The following is a 10,015-nucleotide window of genomic DNA, read 5'->3' as shown; positions in this document are numbered from 1 at the left end:
GTTAAAACAAATAAATTAAGGGGTCGTATCACAACGACTATCATACAGACATAACTTATAAGAAATCACATTGTCTTTGCATTTCAAAACTACACAAACATAACTGGTATTTTAAAGTTTTCTCCTAAATTTAGTAATACAGAAACTAATCTTTATGACAACACTGGACGAACAGAAGCTACTCTGTTTGACAACATAGTGTACATACCAGACAAACACAAGCTAGTCTGTTTGACAACATTGTGGTCATACAAGGCAAACAGAGTCTAGTCTGTTTGACAACATTATGGTCATACCACACAAACAGAGGCTAGTCTGTTTGACAACACTCTGGTCATACCAGAAAACAGAAGCTAGTCTGTATGACAACATTATGGTCATACCACACAAACAGAGGCTAGTCTGTATGACAGCATCGTGGTCGTACAAGACAAACAGAGGCTAGTCTGTATGACAGCATCGTGGTCATACTAGACAAACAAAGGGTAGGCTACTTGAAATATAGAGAGGTGGATTTATTTGACAACATCGATGGCGAAAGGTATGACGTATTATTACCTTAAAACATACACAGTTCTAATTTCCAACAAAAGGAATTTATTAAAATTCATTTATATCACCAGATGCCACTACATAGCAACGTTTTCAATAGGAAATTATTTAAATTTGAATATATTTGGCTTATTTAAAACGAATGGGATAAAAATAACGAATCACCTAACTTTGTTTACTTGAAGTTCTAAATAGAATTTTACATTGTACATATATAAAACACAGAACACGAAGTTTATATCGAACCTTACTTTCCCTCGTCTACAAAGACCTAAAACCCGATGACGAATGCTGATTCAAAACGAGTGAAAAATATAAAGAGGAAAAGATTCGTCCTGCTAAGACATCACATTGCAAGACATATACATGAATGCTTGTTTTCTCAATAATTATTCAAATATATATACGCACTTACAAGAACTGTTAACAACTTTCGAAACGATTTTGATCATCCACAGATGTTAATCCTTTTATAACATTTTCACGTTTTCTGATTTGTGTGTCAGATAAACACATGAAGCAAGCACTTGTCGAGAAGGGTAACCTACAGGTAAGGGTTAGCGGAGCTGTTCATGTCTAGTAATTCACACGTTTGAAAGAAATAAAAAGTCTGCTTTAGCTGCTTAAAAAACTTCAATAATGTATTAATTAACATTTAACCTGAACGAAACATAAAATAACTGACCATCAAAGAGAACATTTATTTTCTGACGCAGTCTTTTCTATTTTAAAACTATTTTCCAACACATCTGTTAACAATTGTAATGGAATTCCTGTTAGCATCAATAAGGTCAGAACAAGCAAGATTATAGTTGATAAATGGGAAACATCTATAAGGGAATTATCTCTGTATTTAAGATACGAATTTGTAAGAGTTATTTGTAAGTATGTAAAGGTTTTAGATTCATTATCATCTGCCTGCGTAACTCGAGTTAAAATAAGAGTTTAAGAGAAATATGGGGAAGAATCACAGAGTTTAAAACATCATTTAAAATAATCGTTCAATATTTATCTTTTGCATATCCTACAGAAACTAAACTGACTTGACAAGGTACTCGCTATCGAAGTTGAGGCTTGATAATGCATTATCTAGGGCAGTTGTGTTACTTAACTTGGAGAGAATCTGTGATAATTCAACTATATACTTTCCAGAAAACCTGACATAACTTGTCTATATTCTGTCCAGATAATCTAAGATAACTATATCCTGTCAAAAGAATCTGAGATAACTATATACTCTCCAGAGAACCTGAAATACTTTAATAGTATACTCTCCATAAAATCTGATACAATTTAACTATACACTCTCCGACGAATCTGAAATAACTATATTCTCTCCAGAGAATACCACATTACTTAACTATATTCTCTCCAGAGAATACCACATTACTTAACTATATTCTCTCCAGAGAATACCACATTACATAACTATATTCTCTCTAAAGAATCTGAAATAACTACATACTATCCACAAAATCTGACACAATTTAACTATATTCTCTCCAGAGAATACTAAATTACTTAACTATATTCTCTCCAGAGAATACCACATTACTTAACTATATTCTCTCCAGAGAATACCACATTACTTAACTATATTCTCTCTAAAGAATCTGAAATAACTACATACTCTCCACAAAATCTGACACAATTTAACTATATTCTCTCCTGAAAATACTGAATTACTTAACTATATTCTCTCCAGAGAATACTACATTACTTAACTATATTCTCTTCAGAGAATATTATATTACTTAACTATATTCTCTCTAAAGAATCTGAAGTAACTTAACTATATTCTCTCTAAAGAATGTGAGGTAACTTAACTATATTCTCTCTAAAGAATGTGAGGTAACTTAACTGTATTATCTCTAAAGAATGTGAGGTAACGTAACTATATTCTCTCTAAGGAATGTGAGGTAACTTAACTATATTCTTTCTAAAGAATGTGAGGTAACTTAACTATATTCTCTCTAAAAAATGTGAGGTAACTTAACTATATTCTCTCTAATGAATGTGAGGTAACTTAACTATATTCTCTCTAAGGAATGTGAGGTAACTTAACTGTATTCTCTCTAAAGAATGTGAGATAACTTAACTATATTCTCTAAAGAATTTGAGGTAACTTAACTATATTCTCTCTAAAGAATATGAGGTAACTTAACTATATTCTCTCTAAAGAATGTGAGGTAACTAAACTATATTCTCTCTAAAGAATGTGAGGCAACTTAACTATATTCTATATTCTCTCTAAAGAATCTGAGGTAACTTAAATATATTCTCTCTGAATAATCTATGGTAACTTAACTATATTCTCTCCAAAGAACATTATATTACTTAACAATTGTCTATCCAGAAAATCTGTGGTAACCTACTATGTTTTCTCGAGAGTACATTATTGAATAACTTAATTATATACTCTCTAGAGAATCTGAAATAACTCAACTATATACTTACTCCCCAGGGAACCTTAAATAACTGACCTATATACTACCCGGAAAATGTTAAATATTTAGTTACAAACATTCCAGAGACTCTGAGATAAGTATGTAATCTCCAAAGAATCTATGATAACTATATAGTAATCAGAGATAACTGTTTTTCGATGGTTGGTTGACTTTGAAAGACTAAGCAACTTAAAACAAAAATTTTTATAGAAGAAAATAGTATTCAAGAAACACGAAGTAATTATATTAAATAAAATATTAAAAGTTTAGAGCATTTGTGAAACTAAATAACAAAAACATCACAACACATTGTCAAGTCCCTAGTTTTCAGCTGGTACAGCGTGAAGTCTTAGGATTTACAACACTAAAAACAGGGGCTCGATTCCGCCTGGTGGACTCAGGTGGTTATAAGAACACACATATCAATCCCCTATATATATGCATAACATGTTTCATTTGAATTATGGATATTTTATACAAATTATTTTTTGGTTTCGTGTGGAATCTTACTGCTTACAAGATAATTAAATAACTCATTAAACAGCTGTGTCTCTCATGAGGATATACAAGATAAATAAAAATAGTAATTTAAAAATCTGGATCGTAAAAAGTGAACAAACAAGGCTGGGGATAATATAGACATTACTTATTGAAACTCCTTATTTTGACTCCATCCAATGTAATTCTTGGTAGCAGCATAGAGCCAGAATAGTGGCTTGTAGTTTCAGTAAATAATTTCTACGCTATCTATATTCCTGTTTACAGGTTTTCAAACTCCTATTTTTTGTTAATTTTGTTTGCAGGAATGTGTTTGTGCTCAACTATGGAGAAGGGATTACTTGATGTGGTAGCTAACCGTTTACATTGTTATGATTATAAACACAGCTGATACGGTTCATGATGATTTACTACAGCTATTGACTATTTGATCGCAATTCTTCAAGATGTAAATTATTAAGCGGCAAATGGAAATTGTCACAGATATTTGTTTGAGAATATAGTGAGAATTTATAGTTTCTGTGTAACTAAGTTTCCTATACGTAATATATAGAAACGGGCAAACATATTCCTAAACACCTACCGCTAAGCACATATAAACATTTATCGTAGAAAAGCAGCCTCATCAAATAAAACATATACGTCTAAATCATCACTTCAGATAAACCTTCGTGTCTTTTGAAGTAATTATTTTACAGATAAAGTATTTATTCTACAAATAAACTAATTATTCTACAGAAAAAGTAACTATTCTACAGATAAAGTATTTATTCTACAAATAAAGTAACTATTCTACAAATAAAGTAACTATTTGACAAGTAAAGTAAATATACTTCAAATAAAGTAACTATTCTACAAATTAATTAATTATTCTACAAATAAAGTAATTATTCTACAAGTAAAGTAATTATACTACAAATAAAGTAATTATTCTACAAGTAAAGTAATTATTCTACAAGTAAAGTAATTACACTACAGGTAAAGTAATTATTCTACATGTAAAGTAATTACACTACAAATAAAGTAATTATATTACAAATAAAGTAATTATTTTACAACTAAACTAATTATTCTACAAGTAAAGTAATTACACTACAAATAAAGTAATTATACTACAGGTAATGTAATTTTTCTACAGATGAAGTAGTTACACTACAAATAAATTAATCATTCTGCAAATAAAGTAATTATTCTACAGATAAAGTAGTTATTCTACAGATAAAGTAATTATTCTACAAATAAAGTAACTATTCTACAAATTAATTAATTATTCTACAAATAAAGTATTTATACTACAAGTAAAGTAATTATTGTACAAGTAAAGTGATTATTCTAAAAATAAAGTAATTACACTACAAATAAAGTAATTATACTACAAATAAAGTAATTATACTACAAGTAAAGTAGGGGCCTGGCATGGCCTAGCGCGTTAAGGCGTGCGACTCGTAATTTGAGGGTCGCGGGTTCGCATCTCCGTCGCGCCAAACATGCTTGCCCTTTCAGCCGTGGGGGCGTTATAATGTCAATCCCACTATTCGTTGGTAAAAGAGTGGCCCAAGAGTTGGCGGTGGGTGGTGATGACTAGCTACCTTCTCTCTAGTCTTACGCTACTAAATTAGGGACGGCTAGCACAGATAGCCCTCGAGTAGCTTTGTGCGAAATTCCAAAAACCAACCAAACCAAAACCAACAAATAAAGTAATTATTCTACAAGTAAAGTAATTATTCTAAAAATAAAGTAATTACACTACAAATAAAGTAATTATACTGCAAGTAAAGTAATTACATTACAAATAAAGTAATTACACTACAAATAAAGTAATTATACTACAAATGCGTGTAAAAAATTTAATATTATGTGTAGTGATTTCTTTATATTTTTTAACTTCGTTCATAATGTGGAGTTGGATCACTAAAGCTACCGATTCTATAGTGTAATAAACATTGAGGAACTACATGTTCATTTATTATTAACTGTTTTATCTTATACTTAAGTTTTAACTGATATTTGTAAGACAACTAGGTTCAAGGGGTAAGGATTTCAATAATTCTGTTCTTTAACGTATGTCAAATACGGAAGAAACAAACTGATTTTCCAACACAATTGCGACATTCACAGTACTTTATTTAATGTTTCACAGTACTTTATGTAATGTTTCACAGTACTTTATGTAATGTTTCACAGTACTTTATTTAATGTTTCACAGTACTTTATGTCATGTTTCACAGTACTTTATGTAATGTTTCACAGTACTTTATGTAATGTTTCACAGTACTTTATTTAATGTTTCACAGTACTTTATGTAATGTTTCACAGTACTTTATTTAATGTTTCACAGTACTTTATGTAATGTTTCACAGTACTTTATTTAATGTTTCACAGTACCTTATGTAATGTTTCACAGTACTTTATGTAATGTTTCACAGTACTTTATTTAATGTTTCACAGTACTTTATTTAATGTTTCACAGTACTTTATGTAATGTTTCACAGTACTTTATTTAATGTTTCACAGTACTTTATTTAATGTTTCACAGTACTTTATTTAATGTTTCACAGTACTTTATTTAATGTTTTACAGTACTTTATTTAATGTTTTACAGTACTTCACAGTACTTTATGTAATGTTTCACAGTACTTTATTTAATGTTTCACAGTACTTTATATAATGTTTTACAGTACTTTATTTAATGTTTCACAGTACTTTATATAATGTTTCACAGTACTTTATGTAATGTTTCACAGTACTTTATTTAATGTTTTACAAAGAGTTTTGATGCGATACACCTAATCGGTTTTGTTGGAGAAAGAATAAAAATTACAGACTGACCGTTTGGAGCGGGTTTTGTTTTCCTTGTAAGTCTAACAAGAATGCATTAAAATAACCACTAGTATCAATGTGTTGGATAAAAACCTTGTTATTAGATTTTCAAGAGTAAGTTAATGTAACCACTACTATCAGCGTATTGGATAAAAACCCTGTTGTTAGATTCTCAGTAATAAGTTAATATAACCACTAGTATCAGCGTGTTGGATAAAAATCCTGTTGTTAAATTCTCAATAATAAGTTAATATAACCACTAGTATCAGCGTGTTGGATAAAAATCCTGTTGTTAGATTTTCAGTAATAAGTGAATATAACCACTAGTATCAGCGTGTTGGATAAAAATCCTGTTGTTAGATTCTCAGTAATAAGTGAATATAACCACTAGTATCAGCGTGTTGGATAAAAAATCCTGTTGTTAAATTTTCAATAATAAGTTAATATAACCACTAGTATCAGCGTGTTGGATAAAAATCCTGTTGTTAGATTTTCAGTAATAAGTGAATATAACCACTAGTATCAGCGTGTTGGATAAAAATCCTGTTGTTAGATTCTCAGTAATAAGTGAATATAACCACTAGTATCAGCGTGTTGGATAAAAATCCTGTTGTTAGATTCTCAGTAATAAGTGAATATAACCACTAGTATCAGCGTGTTGGATAAAAATCCTGTTGTTAGATTCTCAATAATAAGTTAATATAACCACTAGTATCAGCGTGTTGGATAAAAATCCTGTTGTTAGATTTTCAGTAATAAGTTAATATAACCACTAGTATCAGCGTGTTGGATAAAAATCCTGTTGTTAGATTCTCAGTTAATATAACCACTAGTATCAGCGTGTTGGATAAAAATCCTGTTGTTAGATTCTCAGTAATAAGTGAATATAACCACTAGTATCAGCGTGTTGGATAAAAATCCTGTTGTTAGATTCTCAGTAATAAGTGAATATAACCACTAGTATCAGCGTGTTGGATAAAAATCCTGTTGTTAGATTCTCAGTAATAAGTGAATATAACCACTAGTATCAGCGTGTTGGATAAAAATCCTGTTGTTAGATTCTCAGAAATAAGTTAATATAACCACTAGTATCAGCGTGTTGGATAAAAATCCTGTTGTTAGATTCTCAGTTAATATAACCACTAGTATCAACGTGTCGGATAAAAATCCTGTTGTTAGATTCTCAGTTAATATAACCACTAGTATCAGCGTGTTGGATAAAAATCCTGTTGTTAGATTCTCAGTAATAAGTGAATATAACCACTAGTATCAGCGTGTTGGATAAAATCCTGTTGTTAGATTCTCAGTTAATATAACCACTAGTATCAGCGTGTTGGATAAAAATCCTGTTGTTAGATTCTCAGTAATAAGTGAATATAACCACTAGTATCAGCGTGTTGGATAAAAATCCTGTTGTTAGATTCTCAGTAATAAGTGAATATAACCACTAGTATCAGCGTGTTGGATAAAAATCCTGTTGTTAGATTCTCAATAATAAGTTAATATAACCACTAGTATCAGCGTGTCGGATAAAAATCCTGTTGTTAGATTCTCAGTTAATATAACCACTAGTATCAGCGTGTTGGATAAAAATCCTGTTGTTAGATTCTCAGTAATAAGTGAATATAACCACTAGTATCAGCGTGTTGGATAAGAATCCTGTTGTTAGATTCTCAGTTAATATAACCACTAGTATCAGCGTGTTGGATAAAAATCCTGTTGTTAGATTCTCAGTAATAAGTGAATATATCCCAGATATCTCTTGAGTAGCTTTGAGCGAAACTAACAAACATTTATCTTCGATAAGACTCTCTTATACTCTCTTATCGAAGATAAATGTTTGTTAGTTATGAAGTACTCGTTATGTTCATCTGAAATATGTGGACAATCTTGTTTAAATCCCCTTCTCAACTAATCTATTACTTAAGGCTTCTCTGTTTCACCAGAAAAGGCTTAAGAAGATTGTACTAGATGTACCATCAGAAAAGGCTGAAGAAGATTGTATTAGATGTACCATCAGAAAAGGCTGAAGAAGATTGTATTAGATGTACCATCAGAAAAGGCTGAAGAAGATTGTATTAGATGTACCATCAGAAAAGGCTGAAGAAGATTGTACTAGATGTACCATCAGAAACGGCTTAAAGAAGATTGTACTAGATGTACCATCAGAAAAGGCTTAAGAAGATTGTACTAGATGTATCATCAGAAAAGGCTGAAGAAGATTGTACTAGATGTATCATCAGAAAAGGCCGAAGAAGATTGTACTAGATGTGTCATCAGAAAAGGCTGAAGAAGATTGTACTAGATGTGTCATCAGAAAAGGCTGAAGAAGATTGTACTAGATGTACCATCAGAAAAGGCTTAAGAATATTGTACTAGATGTATCATCAGAAAAGGCTGAAGAAGATTGTACTAGATGTACCATCAGAAAAGGCTTAAGAAGATTGTATTAGATGTACCATCAGAAAAGGCTGAAGATTGTACCAGATGCATCATCAGAAAAGGCTGAAGAATGTACCAGATGTACCATCAGAAGAGGCTGAAGAATGTACTAGCTGTTCTTTAGAGCATGGTTTATAGTTTTATTAGTCCTTATAAGTTACTTGTTTATACCTGTTAACATTAGTTTGTTTTATATAAGTAAACTATTTTAATAGATTTTTTATAGACTGTTCTACTTTTTTTCTCAGACTTCTCATTATCTGCTTGTGCATTTTGTTTGTTTTATTAAGTTCCCGTTAAAAACCTGATTTGTGTTAACAAACTTAACCAGCCTCTACCTTTTGTTGAGTAGGAGGCCACGTTCTTTCTCTTTGTGGACGAATTCCACGTTCCAGATTAACATTAAGACAAGAGTATGTGATTATGATAAACAAGTTTTTATTATTTAAGCACGAACATTTAGAACTAACTATTTCAAACACTGATATCACTGAACTTCAACTTTTAATAGTTTAGTCTGTAAATTGTTATACAGCTGAAGGTAATCATTTTGGTACTTTCTTCTTTATATCAATTTTAATATCAATAATTTTTGCAAATCAAATACTTCTTGAAAAAATCCAGATTTGGAAACTGAACGCATGATGGATCTTATGATTGAATGACAGAAACTGGATGCATGGATGGTCAAACACAACACAGAGCCTCGTGATAAAAATCTCTCATTGGTAACTCATAAAAGAGACTTTAAACAACTATGTAACAAGTCATAACAGATTAAACTTTGATCGACAGGTGTGTTGTATCTTTAAAGAAGTGTTTGACGAGTCATAACAGATTAAACTTTGATCGACAGGTGTGTTGTATCTTTAAAGAAGTGTTTGACGAGTCATAACAGATTAAACTTTGATCGACAGGTGTGTTGTTTCTTTAAACAACTGTTTGACGAGTCATAACAGATTAAACTTTGATCGACAGGTGTGTTGTATCTCTAAACAACTGTTTGACGAGTCATAACAGATTAAACTTTGATCGACAGGTGTGTTGTATCTTTAAAGAAGTGTTTGACGAGTCATAACAGATTAAACTTTGATCGACAGGTGTGTTGTTTCTTTAAACAACTGTTTGACGAGTCATAACAGATTAAACTTTGATCGACACGTGTGTTGTATCTTTAAATAAGTGTTTGACGAGTCATAACAGATTAAACTTTGATCGACAGGTGTGTTGTATCTTTAAACAACTGTTTGACGAGT

Source organism: Tachypleus tridentatus, chromosome 6, assembly GCF_004210375.1.
Source record: "Tachypleus tridentatus isolate NWPU-2018 chromosome 6, ASM421037v1, whole genome shotgun sequence".
Taxonomy (NCBI): Eukaryota; Metazoa; Arthropoda; class Merostomata; order Xiphosura; family Limulidae; genus Tachypleus; species Tachypleus tridentatus.
Note: the sequence above shows the minus strand (reverse complement) of the source record.